This window comes from Cryptomeria japonica, chromosome 8 (assembly GCF_030272615.1).
Source record: "Cryptomeria japonica chromosome 8, Sugi_1.0, whole genome shotgun sequence".
NCBI classification, from domain to species: Eukaryota; Viridiplantae; Streptophyta; class Pinopsida; order Cupressales; family Cupressaceae; genus Cryptomeria; species Cryptomeria japonica.
Window position 1 is genome coordinate 124,123,783 of NC_081412.1, and position 15,257 is coordinate 124,139,039.

A 15,257-nucleotide genomic window follows, 5' to 3' on the forward strand; every position below is an offset into this window, starting at 1 on the left:
GTATGAGGAAACCATAAGAAGAAGTGGACAATATGTGCCAACGATACTTTCCCCTGATAATTGAAAATAGAAAAAAAAAATGTGAAGAGCTACAACAAGAAAATCAAAGAATTCTTAAACAAATGCGGAATGTAAGAGTTGATACTGCCTCTTTTATATTGAATAAAAGATTTGAAAATTTGAAAGGATATTTGGAAGAGTTCTGGGTTGTTTTTCAAAAGAATATGGACAATGTTATATCACATAATAGGATAAAGAACAGATTGGGAACCAGACTAAATGACAAGACTTTGGAAGGGATAGATGCTAAAGACATTGAGAAGATCAAAAGGTTTCTTGCAAAGCATGACGAATTTGATGCAGAGTTACAAAATGAATATGATGAATGTAAAGACATAGTCCAACATGGTATCCCAGTGCTAACTGATCAGAGGGGAGAAATCAAGGATAAAGACAAGTGGATTTCAGAATGCCAAAATCTACCCAGTGTTGCCCTTAATGCTACCCAATAAAATGGAATTGATTTGAAGGAAACAATTACATAGATGGAACAATTTGTCACATGGGAGATCGTTGTCAGGGACCTGATCCATGATGTAAACACATACAAATCCAAAAAATACTTGGAGCATATTCAAAAATGTGGCGAGATACTTGGGGATTGAAATTGTTTTCAAATATTTCAAAATATTATCTTCAAAGCTTTTATGTAATATGTCTAGTAGTTAAGTTAGTTTTAATCAGTTTGTTTTGAGTTGGGAGTTTAAGTCTTCATTAGTTTAATTCCAAATGAAAGGGTATGCCCTTTCATTTTGGAACTAAATCCTCATCTATTTATAGGGGATCCTTTTGATGAGAAGACATTCATGATCATTCTATTCAAGATGTATTTTATGCAAGTCCTTTTGAAGTTTGTTTTCTAGAAATGCCAAAACTAGCAAATGACATTACATTGTACGTTGATTATCTTATGCTTATTTCAATATAAAGATCACATGTTCTGCATCTCTGATGGTATCTATCTTTTCAATTGTTTGATTAATTCCCTGTGATAAATCTATTCAGTTAGATTGTTTCAATGTGTTATCTCATGTTATTATAATTTGAATTAGGTTTCGGTTTGAATATCATTTTGAGTTTGAATTATCAGTTTGAATAATTCATGTAGATGCCTTTGAAGTGATGGTCTTGTTTTAAAGAGCAAGTTTAATAAGATTGTCTCCAAGGTTATATTTTGGAAATGCCAAACTATTGAAAAGACATTGTGCTATATGTAATCAATTGATTATCTTATGTTTATTTCAATACAAAGATCAAGTGTTTTTCATCTTTGATGGTATTTATCTATTTGATTGTTTTATTAGTTCCCTATGATAAATCTATTCATTTAGATTGTTTCAATGTGCTATCCTATGTTATTATAGTTTGGGTTAATTTTCAATTTGATTATCAGTTTGAAGGATTGGATGTCAAGCTTCATTATGTCTTATTAGTATTTCAGAGCAAAGTTAAATTCAGTAAGACTAACTACAACATTATGTCAGGGGTGAAGACACTGGTCTACTATTGTTTGAAGATAATTTTATCAAGTGTTTTAAGAGTAATCTCAATTAAGAAATAATACTTATAATAAAGTAACCTTTTATTTAAAGCATTCATTTACAAGCAAGCAATTCAAAGTTTTCAGTAATTATTTAATTGAAGTGACAATATTAGGAATCATTTTCCCTCTAATGCATATAAACCTTGGAAACATTCAATTCCAATCAAGCATACTTGACAACAATGGGATTAATACCCATCAAAAGTCTCTTCTCAATCTTCAAAACACCCTTACAAGACAACAACTTAATAGACACCAACCATACTTTGAGGAAGACAAACATGACAAAGGCTGCCCTTACCTTGTAATGAAGCCAATCACTCCGGTCAGTCTCTTGATATCATTGTTACAGACTTATCCTCCAATTTATAGAAGATCCAACGGTTCAAATGAAAGTTATGATAATTCTTCCAAAACTGCTATAGGATACAAGAAAGACAATATTAAGATAAACTATACAAGATACACATTATGAAGAAATCTAGTCAAAATTCTTGATAACATCAAATGAAGTATAGTGTTTGATTAGATTCTACTTTCTTTTAAAGTTCTATACAATACCCAGATTTTTGTTAACCCATAACAAAATACCCTTGATATTGATTAATATGCTAGAAGTGTGGAACAACAGACATCCAATAAAAAGTGGGAAACTCTTGCTGACATAAAGATTGAATTGGTACATGGATTTAAGGATTGGCGAACGCTATATAAAGAGCCATCCCAACATGAGGAAATTTATCTGCTAACTGGAGAAAATGAAGAAACCCTTTCAATGGGGAAAATTGTACAAGCAACTGTCCGTAGAGTCCTAAATAATTGTATAAAAGTCACTTCCATACAAAGGGCTATTTGGAGGGCTGGAAGGGTTTACAGTCGTAGAGAATTGTTGACCCCTCTAGAAGCTATGAAGCGACTTGTCTTTATGAATGCTGCTAGTTTTTTAAGGGTTAGAGGGACCGGGCAAGCAACTTTTGGGAACCATGTTATGGATCCATTGGATGATACTAGAATTCATCCAGAGTCATATGAACTAGCCAAAAAAATGGTTGAGGATGTATATTGTGAAGATGTAGGAAAACATATAGATGATATGGATGAGGAAACACAAGAAATGGTAGTTGAACATGTCAAAAAATATCCCCATGTGTTAAAGGCCCTTGATACTGCTGAATATGCTAGAAGTGTGGAACAATGAACATCCAATAAAAAGAGGGAAAATCTTGCTGACATAAAGATTGAATTGGTACATGGATTTAAGGATTGGTGAGCACCATATAAAGAGCCATCCCAGGATGAGGAATTTTATCTGCTAACTAGAGAAAATGAAGAGACCCTTTCAGTGGGGAAAATTGTACAAGCAATTGCCTGTAGAGTCCTAAATAATCGTATACAATTTTCTTCCATACAAAGGGCTATTTTGAGGGATGAAAGGGTTTACAGTCACAGAGAATTGTTGACCCCTCTAGAAGCTATGAAGTGACTTGTCTTTATAAATGCTGCTAGTTTTTTAATGGTTAGAGGGACCGGGCAAGTAGCTTTTGGGAACCATGTTATAGATCCATTGGATGATACTAGAATTCATCCAGAGTCATATGAACTAGCTAAAAAAAATGGCTAAGGATGTATACTATGAAGATGCAGGACAACATATAGATGATATGGATGAGGAAACACAAGAAATGGTAGTTGAACATGTCAAAAAATGTCCCCATGTGTTGAAGGCCCTTGATATTGTTGAATATGCTAGAAGTGTGGAACAACGGGCATCCAATAAAAAGCGGGAAACTCTTGCTGACATAACGATTGAATTGGTATATTTATTTAAGGATTGGTGAACACCATATAAACAACCATCCCAGGATAAGAAATTTTATATGCTAATTGGAGAAAATGAAGAGACCCTTTCAGTGGGGGAAAATTGTACAAGCAACTACCCTTAGAGTCCTAAATAATCGTATAAAAGATGCTTCCATACAAAGGGCTATTTTGAGGGCTAAAAGGGTTTACAGTCGCAGAGAATTGTTGACCCCTCTAGAAGCTATGAAGCGACTTGTCTTTATAATTGGTAGCCACAAAATGGAGAGGTTAAGGAAGTTGAGGATCCATATTTTGCCAAAGCGGATACCATTAAACAAAGTGAACAAGAGAATGCAAGGAAAGCAAAGGAAATTGCAAAAATATCTTGATGACAAGAATGAAAGGACCAACCTCTTGTACAGTTGTTGTCAAGCATCTATTTGTAGAAATTGTGCCCTAATAATTGCCCTAATTTTAAGTTTTACTCATTATTGATGCATTTAATCTTATTCTATGGATGTTTTAGGGGTATGTGGCCTAAAGAATTGAGGTTTAATGTTAGAAATAGCCAAGGGGAGGAGGAACCTATTCAATTATGGAATTCTATTTGGGCTTCTCGTTACACAAGATCAAATTTTATCAAATTTAAGGAATTGATAGTGTATGCGGGAAAAGTGGTGCAATGAAATGACAAAATTCAATGACTTGCCCACACACCAATGGGACTCTTGGTGCAAGTTATGGAGCTATATGGAATATCTCAACTTCCCAAGGGGTGTTCCATTGTTCTCTATCTCACAAGACCCCTCAAGCCAATGCCTTTGCTCTCAGATCACTGAGCAAAGTGACTTAGGGATGACAATTATGAGAATGAGGGATTCTTTTGATCAATCTTAATATGAATGCAATCCTATCTATGCATGATTTTAACAAATATGAATTAAACTAGTGATGATAAGATTAAAAGATTAGTGCAAGGCTATCCTAATATGATATACTAGTTTATATGATTAACTATGATGATAGAAAAGCCTCTAAAATGTTTATTAGATTATTTCTATTTCAAACGGAGATTAAATGCTTGCTAAAAATGAGTATAAGTGTGATGCTAAAGACTTGGATGATGAGAATGAGGAAATGAGGGCTCTATTTATAAGGAAAATAGGGCAATGGATGGTCAAGATTGAATAATCTTATCAAGGGCCAGGATTGAAAGATATCAATCCATGTTTACAATTCTCACCAATGAAATGGTGATAATTGTCAACATAAGAATGCTTGAGAGGAGATGAAAGAAGCATTAAATGCTTGAGAAAACCTCATGGTTACCTTAGGAGGTAAGGGTTAAGGTTAGGTTAAGATTACCCATTGGATAAAGCTTTTACCCAAAGGATAAACTCTTGTGCAAGGGTTAAAGGAATAACCATGGTAAAAGCAATGAATGCTTGATGAGACCCTATGGTTAGATGAGGGTTGAGTTAGGCAAAAAGTCTCTAACCATGCCACAAAGGTTTAGTTAACCATTAATGGTTTGGAAGACTTTGAGGATAAATTTGTAAGAGTCCTTCCAAATTTGGGGGTATTCAACATGTTAGCTTGTTGAAGGCATAAAGGCTTTAATGCCTTTGGAAGACTTTACTCCAAATTTGAGAAGTGACATCCTCAAATTTAGGGGAAAGGGAAAGGTTTAGGCTAATTGATTAGGATTAGATGGGTTCTAGAAGAATTTAGAAAGGGGGTTTAAGAGACAAGTGGGAGATGTAGGATTTTGCAAGTGGGTGGGGAAAATAGAATTTAATTGAAATAAATTACTTTATTTTAATTGTGGTTGTAAGTGGAGGATATAAATAAATTACATTTATTTATTTGGAGTGAATAATTTAATTAAATGTAAATTTAATTAAAAGGAGAGATAAGGGATTTAATTAAATAAAATGATTTATTCAATTAAATGGCATGAAAGGCTTAGGTGAATTTAAATAAATAAATTGAATAATTTATTTAATCAAATAGAGGAATGTGAGTGATTTAATTAAATTAGATTTAACTAAATAGAGGAATGAGAATAAAGTGAACATTAAATATTCATTTAGGAATGCGGTCATTTTTATACATCTATAGATAGTAAAGCCAATTTATCGGATGTATGGATTTCCTTGTGATGGATCAATCTCAGATGATATTAAAGATTTTTAAGACCTAAATATTTTGATGACAGAAAGATAGTGAATCATAACTAGGGAGATTGGTATGTCCAGCGACTTGTCTTTATAACTAGCAGTCACAAAATGGAGAGGTTAAGGAGGTGGAGGATCCATAGTTTACCAAAACGGATACCATTAAACAAAGTGAACAAGAGAATGCAAGGAAAGCAAAGGAACTTGGAAAAAAATCTTGATGACAAGAACGAAAGGACCAACCTATTGTATAGTTGTTGTCGAGCATTTATCTACAACAATTGTGCTCTAATAATTACCCTAATTTTAAGTTTTACTCATTATTGATGCATTTAATCTTATTCTATGGACGTTTTAGGGGTATGTGGCCCGAAAAATTGAGGCTTAATGTCAGAAACAACTAAGGGGAGGAGCAACCTATTCAATTATGGACTTATGTTTGGGCTTCTCATTACACAAGATCAAATTTTATCAAATTTGAGGAATGGATAGTAAAGACAATTTATGGGTGTATGGATTTCCTTGTGATGGATCAATTTTAGATGATATTAAAGATTTTTAAAACATAAATATTTTGATGACAGAAAGATAGTGAATCATAACTAGGGAAATTGGTATGTCCAATGACTTGTCTTTATAACTGGCAGTTGCCAAATGGAGTGGTTAAGGAGGTTGAGGATCCATATTTTACCAAAACGGATACCATTAAACAAAGTGAACAAGAGAATGCAAGGAAAGCAAAGGAAATTGCAAAAAAATCTCGATGACAAGAATGAAAGGACTAACCTCTTGTACAGTTATTGTTAGGCATCTATTTGCAGTAATTGTGCCCTAATAATTGCCCTAATTTTAAGTTTTACTCATTATTGATGCATTTAATCTTATTCTATGGATGTTTTAGGGGTATGTGGCCCAAGGAATTGAGGCTTAACGTTAGAAATAACCAAGGGGAGGAGAAACCTATTCAATTATGGACCTCTATTTGGGCTTCTCATTACACAAGATCAAATTTTATCAATTTTGAGGAATTGATAGTAAAGCCAATTTATCGGATGTATGGATTTCCTTGTGATGGATCAATCTTAGATGATATTAAAGATTTTTAAGACCTAAAGATTTTGATGACAAAAAGATAGTGAATCATAACTGGGGAGATTGGTATGTCCAGCGACTTGACTTTATAACTAGCAATCACAGAAAGGAGAGGTTAAGGAGGTTGAGGATCCATATTTTTCCAAAGCAGATACCATTAAACAAAGTGAACAAGAGAATGAAAGGAAAGCAAAGGAACTTGCAAAAAATTCTTGATGACAAGAATGAAAGGACCAACCTCTTGTACAGTTGTTGTCGAGCATCTATTTGGAACAGTTGTCCCCACTTCCTCCCAATTTTTGCACCCTGACCTCACGTATAATAATGGCGTGTGATTAATTTAAAAAATATATATATACCACGCGTTCATCGCAATTTCAATGTTAAATATGAAATCAGCACTATCAACAAAACTCAACCCAATGGTAACACACAACTAGAAGCATGTGATCATGATAGAATACACTGATGAAGTCCATTGACAAAATGCACACTAGTGACAATGGAGAAATCTTGTATTGTTGATAGTCGATGATGCTATCAGTAAGACTTATCCCACTAGAAACTGGCAAAAGTAAAATGCATCAGCAAAGGTTGTGATGATAAAGGGTCAAATCTTTTGCTGAGGAGACATAACATATTAGGAGGAGCTACACCAAGGGAAAAGACATCGGGGAAATTATTCCCATTGCCTGAACACATTTTAAGCTATCTTGATGCCTAATGAGACTAGCGGGATAACTCGCACCGATTAGCAGGAAGAGAGGTCATCGACTTATGTTATCCCGATGAGTAAGTAGAAATCAAGAGGCTGTGAAAATCATCAGACCAACATATGTCGATCAACAGGTAAAATTCATGTTCGTTGGGATGCCAACATGAAATTTCAACAAGTCTGAATTCTGACGAACATGAGGTATACCTTAAAAAATAAAATTAATCTGACAAAGCCATAGCTGGTCGGAAATGTTTGTCATTTTTTCATTTGAATTTCGACGTGAAATTTTAACATGTCAAAATTTCGATGAACATGGGGTAATTTTGGAAAAAAATTAAATTAATCCGACAAAACAAAACAAATCCCATAGCTCATCGGAAATGCTCGTCGGAAAACCGCTCCAAATGTACTAGTGTTACATTTCTCACAATTGGCCACCCATTTGTATGCATCTCTGAACATACCTGAATAGTAATAACAATTCCTAAGAATTTTGAAAGCTATGACTGTGGATGAGTAGTGACCACCACAAGCCTCATCATGGAACACCCTCAAAAGATTTTCCTATTGTTCTTTGTCCACACACCTCAAAAAGGTTCCATCTAGGCCTTTTTTGTACAACACGTTGTCAAAATTTACATATTTTGTTGCCTTCAATCTCAGGTTCCTTTTTTCTCTTGGAGTTAGATAATCCAGGAAATCTCCATATGTCAGATAATGAGGTACATCCATGAACCATGAATCCTGTAAGCTAACTAATAGGACTGTTGATAGTTCTTCACCTCCATCTTCTCTATTCTCTTCTATTAATTGACATAAACCTTGACCCCGAACTAACTTTGTTGGCTTAATGTCCAGATCTAACTCCTTTGTTTTAGAAACCCAAGTAGATCGATTATTCATTCCCACATCTTGTTGAGTCAAAATAATTTTAATAGTTGGATTAGGTACGAAAATGACAAAGTGAGAATGCAAGATATAATATTTGAAATGTTTAATAGCCTTAACCACAACAAATTCTTGTTTCTCTATTAATGAATATTTAAGTTCATGTTTTTTAAGTGGCACACTCAAAAAGGAAATGGGAAATTCTATATTTTGTTCATTCTTTTGTAACAAAAGTACTTGACATTGTGTGCTTAGAGGCATAGCAATAAATGATGAAATCCTTGTGGAAGTTTGGATATATCAAAGTGGGTGCCTATGCAATTGCCTCTTTCACAGATTCAAAGGCTTTCTTTTCTTTTTTGTTCCACTTAAATATATTTTTTTCTCTCATCATCCCCACTATATGTTTTGTAATCTTAGTGAAGTCTGGCACGAACCTCCTAAGAAAGTTTATCTGTCTGAATAAGGATTTGACACCACTTCTATTAGATGGGAGACTTAACTATTGAATGAATCTTACTCTATCTTGATCGATTTTAGTGTCGTCTTTAGAAACAATATGCCCCAGTAACTTTCCCTCTGTGAAACATAAAATATTCTTTGGATTCAAGGATATTTCATGGTCTCTACACCTCTGCAAGACAACCTTCAAATCCCTTAGATGATGTTTTCTTCTGCTAAAGAAAACGGTTAAATCATACAAATAAATAACAATTATTTTATCTATCAAATGACCAAAAGATAGATTCATTTCTCTTTGGAAAGTTTCACCAGCATTTATCAGGGCAAATGGCATGCAACTATATGTAAAGGTTCCCCATGGGCTTGTGAAGGTAGTTTTGTGCTGGTCTTTTTAAGCTACACTTATCTGATTGTAACCTGAAAACCCGTCTAACATGGACATCATTTCTGACCTAGCAAGTATCTGCAAGATATGATCCATAACCAACAAAGGGTAATTTTGTTTAAAACTTTCCTGATTCAAGTTTCTAAAGTCCACACAAATCTAGATTTCCCCATTCTTTTTCCACACAAGAACAATATTTGCCACCCAGGTTGAATGGTGGATTGGGTATGTAATCTTGACCTTTAATATTTTATCCACTTCTTTAAAGATGGAATCCACAACTTTGGGGTTACAATTTCTCAACTTTTGCCTAAAAGGGGTTGCTCCTGGTTTCAAAGGAATATGATGCTGAAACTAGCCTTCCCTAAAATTCTTTAAGTCATTGTAAGACCAAGCAAGACATCCTTATATCTTAGCAAAAGTTTAACAAACCTACACTTCTCCTCAAGCATACAATATTTTCCTAGATTAACAAACTTTGGATCAACCTCGTCCCCGATATTCACCTTTTCATAATCCCCTCAACCATCAGTATTTGGGGTACATTTATTTCCAATTTATCTATCATGGAGATCAAACAATTGTGCAAGGGATACTATACCTTTTGAGATTTTGTTCCCTTTTAATTGGATGATGTTTTTATCTAGATCATCTCCCAGGTCAAGGAAAAATTAACTGCATTCCGATTCAGAACCTTTAAAGAAGGTTGACATGAATATTTATGCCTTCTATGGAAAGTTATTAATCTGTTTGTCATTTTCAAATACCTACCAAAGCTTAGAATTGTCCAGAACATTAGGACGATAAACCATCTCAATCCTATATGTCTCTTCTTGAAAATTAGGATGAGGAAGCAAAAGGGAAGCTGATATAGCTAATGAATCAGCCCTGGTATTTTGATCTCTAGGAATTGCTTCAATTGAAAATGCATCAAAACTTTCTATCTAATCCCAGAACCTATTTCTATAATGCTTTAATCTTTCATTCCTCACGGTAAAAATATTCCTCACCTTCTTAACGACCAATTCGGCATCCCCCTTCACTTTAATCATTTTTATCCCTTTTTTCTAAGCTTCATCCAACCCCAATAATAGAGCTGCATACTATGTTATGTTATTAGTATTCTTAAATTCCAATTTAAAGGAAAAAGGGAACTTATCACCCCTAGGAGAAATCAAAACTACCCTAACTCCAGAACTCGTTGATGAACAACTACCATCAAAATCCATAACCTAAAGATTTTCAAAACAATTGGAGTTAAGTACTAGTTTTTATTCCCGATCTCCAGATAAAATCATGTAAATGCCAAAATCTCACTCCTAATACAATATCTAAGACTTAGGGTTCTCAAAAGGGAACACATCAAATTTAGATTTTCGTTCAGGTTGCAACACTACCTTTTGTTTTCCCACTAGAATAGTTTCTTATGAACAATCCATTTTAATCTCCCCACCCAAATCTTTGTGAAATGTTCTACTCAATAACATGCCATAACTGGCAGGTATATCGACCACTAGGATAGTCAACTTCACCCTTTTACTAGGATAAGATGTAAGAGAAACTTGTGCATCTTTAACTTGACCAAGAAAAAGAATTTGTTTTGAGTCCATGGACTAGCATTTGCAAAAAAAATTAGTAAGGGATAGGCCCAAGGCTTTAGCTACTGAGGAGGGCATGATATTATCTAATGCACTGGAGTCTATAACGTAGTTGTTAAGCTTGACCATTTATAAACAAGGACACATAGAACGGATTAGGCTTTGGGTCAAAAGAATGAGGGGAATCATTAGATTCATTTACAGTTATTTCAGGAGCAAACATAGATGACTCCAATAGTGAAGCATAAAATTTAACTTTGGAGGACTCGACATTAATTGATTGTTGATTGCTAAACTCAACCTAAGGGTCATTACCTTTGACATACTTTACTATTTTATCTAGTTCTTTGGGGTTCAACCTAAGGTATTCAACAGGGGATATCTAAATCTTTGAGGATTTACAAAATTCAACAATATCAAATAAGGCATCAGGGTTAGAAGTTTTTAACAATTGAACCTCTGGAACCTTTGAACCACTAACTGGGGTTCGGGCTAGAAGTTCCTTACCTTTGACTGATACTTCTGGAGAAGTTGTATTACTTGTGGATTTGAGATTGCATTGATTTCTGGTCAACATAACACATGAAGGATCTTCCAAGGTGACCAATACATCACCTCCTCTTTCTAAATATGATTCATACTCCAAAAAGTGAATTTCCTAGAGCCGTCGGGTTGTTCAGGAATCCTTTCATCTTCTACAATCTCTTCTACCATTTCCCTTGTATTAGCCATCTATACATAATGTACCATCTCCAGACAAGAGCTTCCATCATGATCATCAGTCAAATGGAAGACACACATGTTGCCTTTCCTAGGAGGAGGTTCAATTGCAAGCCTTTGTTGTGCAAGCAAGAGTTGTAATACTTTGTTTCTAATGTTTACCGATTGATTAGGGTTTGTCCTAGAGATGTCTTGGTAAGGCTGCTAAAATGATGCATTAGCCTTTGGCAATTGTCATTTTAATGCAATAACATCATTGACTAACCTTTGGAGCATTGGATCAGAAAAAGATGAGGGTTGAGCATTTGGTATCTGAACCTCTTTCTTCTATTTGCTAGTTGTGATTAAATCATCCTCCAACTTAATAGCTAATGTTTGGGCTGCCACCAGATCTGCTACCCTTTGCCTTATGAGATGAAAGCGTATATCAAGGGGCATAGAGTTAAGAAAGAAACATTTTTTATTTTCATCAGAAGGTGTTTTGTATATTCAGATCTTATTAATAATCTTATTATATTTGGCCATGAACTCCCTCATAGGTTCATGCATTTCTTTCTTTAACTGAGTCAGTTAAGCAAGAAGAGGGTGCTCATCTTCTGCACTTTTGAACCTGGTTTCAAATTTGGTTTTCATATCATTCCAATTGGTGATTGAACCATTGGGTAAATGATAGAACCATTCTGCTGCGACATCAATTAAAAGATTGTACAAAGAGTCTCATTGCCACATCTTCATGTTGAACACCTAATACACCACATGCTACGCTGAAAGCACTCAAATGCTCATCTATTGATGTTTTCCCATCACCATTAAATTTAGGTAAATCTTCCCTTGCTCCTTTAGGTAAATGATTCAAATTAGCTCCTAGGTTTAGGGATCCTATAGCAACTCCCCACGACTAAGCCAGTGGAAAAGTAAAAGGTGTGAGATTGATGACAATGGGTAGGATAAACTGTGCAAAATGAGGGCTTGGCAGGTGGGAGATGCAAAAAGTGTGGGAGGGGGAGGAAGTCTACTTCTTGCCCATTTAGAACTAGTAGGGTTAAATGAAAAAAAATAGATTTTGTAATTCTTGAAAAACAAGATCTACTACTCCTCTCCTCAAAGATATGGTGTACCTTCTAGACTCCAGTCTGCTGAAGCATAAAAGACAACTATATCTTCCTATTTGTCTTACAATTCAAGATTAAGTTGCACAACAGAGAAGATGATCTCATGGGAAAGCACTTATTTTCCCCATGTTCAGGCGGCTGATCTTAACAATATGCAAGATAATGTTCCCAACAGAGTTTCCAAAAATTTGTTGGTTAACAGATTTGTCCTCAATAATGAGATTTTTGGACTCTATACCCCTTTCTAAGCATCAAATCAATAACAAGTAGTTGGGTAAAGTTGAAACAGTTTCCCTCGAATTAAGGTAAAACTCCCTTTTTATGATATCCAATGAATGATTTTAAACTAAAAATAAACTTGCAAGCATACATTTTACTAGAAAGTACTAAAGTCAAACTACCATTCATACATAGACATATTATGAATGCGATCTTTCATGAAATCAATCTCAATAAACAAGCACACAGACTCTATCTAACTTCTGATAAAATTCATAAAAATGAGCTTATAAACCAGCCAACTGCACTCAGATATATGATGCATTTCCAAAGCAATAAACAACTATTACACTAGAAGATAAATCCACACAAAAATTTATTTCCATCAACTTAAGCACACACATTTAAGCTTGTGATAATCATCCATTTATTCTATTCACAAATAAAAAGTCTTTCTAAAAACATCATATATCAAAATATAATTACTAACTCTATAAGCCCCCCAAAAACTCCCAGACCTTTTCAAAGTCATTTAAAAACATATATATAGCCAATCATAGGCTAACTGTTTTTGAAACATGAAGTCACTTAACTTTGCCCTAACTAAAATTTAGTTTTTGCATAGTTAAAACTATTTAAGAACATATCTAAAGAAACTAAACAAGAGGCCGAAATCTGTTGGCACGATCAGGGTTGGTGTTGTGATGTGAAACCTCCATGTTGGTTCTGTGCTATGGAAATGACACATTTCCACTCCAGATGAGCTATGGATAAGTTTTGAATGATCACAAAGTTAGGAAGCCTAATATGAGAAATCTGTTGCTTCCATACTTCCTTATCCCGCCTAACTTGTGCCACCTTGTTCGCATGATTGTCCAGGTAATTGATGCAGAGGGTTAATAGAGATTCTATTTTTTCCACCCTGGAGAAATCTTTTGTTGTTAATATTTTTGCCTCTTTTACATAATAAATCTTTTCTTTAAAAGATTGAATTATGGTATCTGTAGCCTCTATGGTTTTACCATCATCTTTGAAACATTTGACATCAATATATTTTATATCATTCTTCATTGACAAAGTGAGTTCTATTAATTATTTCAACAACTTAACAAATTCCTCATGTCCCTATTTCATAATTGAATTCCTACATTATATGCTTTTCTTGCATACATATAACACATTATCATCTAAGCCAGGCACAACTTTCTCTGCCAAAAATTTAATTACACCATACTTTTGAATTTCTCTCATCTGAGCGATCACTGCCATCAATTTGGTTTCTTCCTTTTTCCATGAGGCCATTTATGTTTCCAACTCTTTGATCACCACCATAATATCTTCATATACTTGGCTCAAATCTCTAATGTATTTTATACCTACTTGAATCACTCCTAACCAATCAAGAAATACCGCAATTACCATTTTGCTTCTTTGAATCTGATCCAGCATCTTTTGATTGATTGGGGATTTGGGGTCAAAAGACATAGGAAGTTGAGTTATTGGTTGAGGGTTGGGATTATGAATTACTTTAATGTATTCAACCATTAACCTCAATTTTTGCTTCAGCTCTTGTTTATCTTTTTCATCCTTCCAAGTCCTAGTGATTATCTTTTTGGTAGATGCTTCCAAGTGAAATCTCTGGGTTATGGAGTTTGATGGTATTTGTTTGATTTTTTCTAATTGCATTGATGGTGATCAATGCATTTCCTTCTAGATGAATTTTCTTGACACCTATTTCCATCGCCAATTGAAACCTTAAATGCCCTGCTTTGAAATCTATCAAATTATTAGAATTTTACCAAAGGACCAAAGATCTTTCAGCAATGATGGTTCCACTCGAGTCCCTAGCCACACATCCCATAGCCCCTGGACCTGGATTGCCCTTTGCCTCCCCATCAAAATTTATTTAATCCATCCTAGATCTATGGCTTGTCATTCAACATCTTTCCTAACACCAATGAGATGCTCAATAGCCTCTACTCCATTGGTAGGGGGACAAGCAATCATATTATTGCAAGTTATACTTCATTTCCTTTAGATATTACTTTAATATTTTAATAAGTTTAAGGTCATTCTTGATAAAATAGACTTACTTTTCTTTAATATGGTGATATATATTGTTGTCTTTATGTAGCCTTGGAAAGGAGATGCAACCATTATGATTCTTAGTCTCACAATATATATTCAAAACTTTTTTTTTGTCTTTTTCAACAAAGATGTTTCCTTAGACTCTAATAAAAATAATGTCAAATACAAAAACTTTGTTGATGTAAGTCATGGTAATCAAAGTGATGCCATGTTTTCTAATTCTTTTAATCACATCTCTCATAAGTCAAAAAAAATTTTATACAAGGATGTAATCAATTTGTAGGGCTTTAGATTGTTTGCTCTATTTTATGTATAATGATCGTGAATCTACTATGATCTCTCTCTCTCTCTCTCTCTCTCTCTCTCTCTCTCTCTCTCTCTCTCTCTCTCTCTCT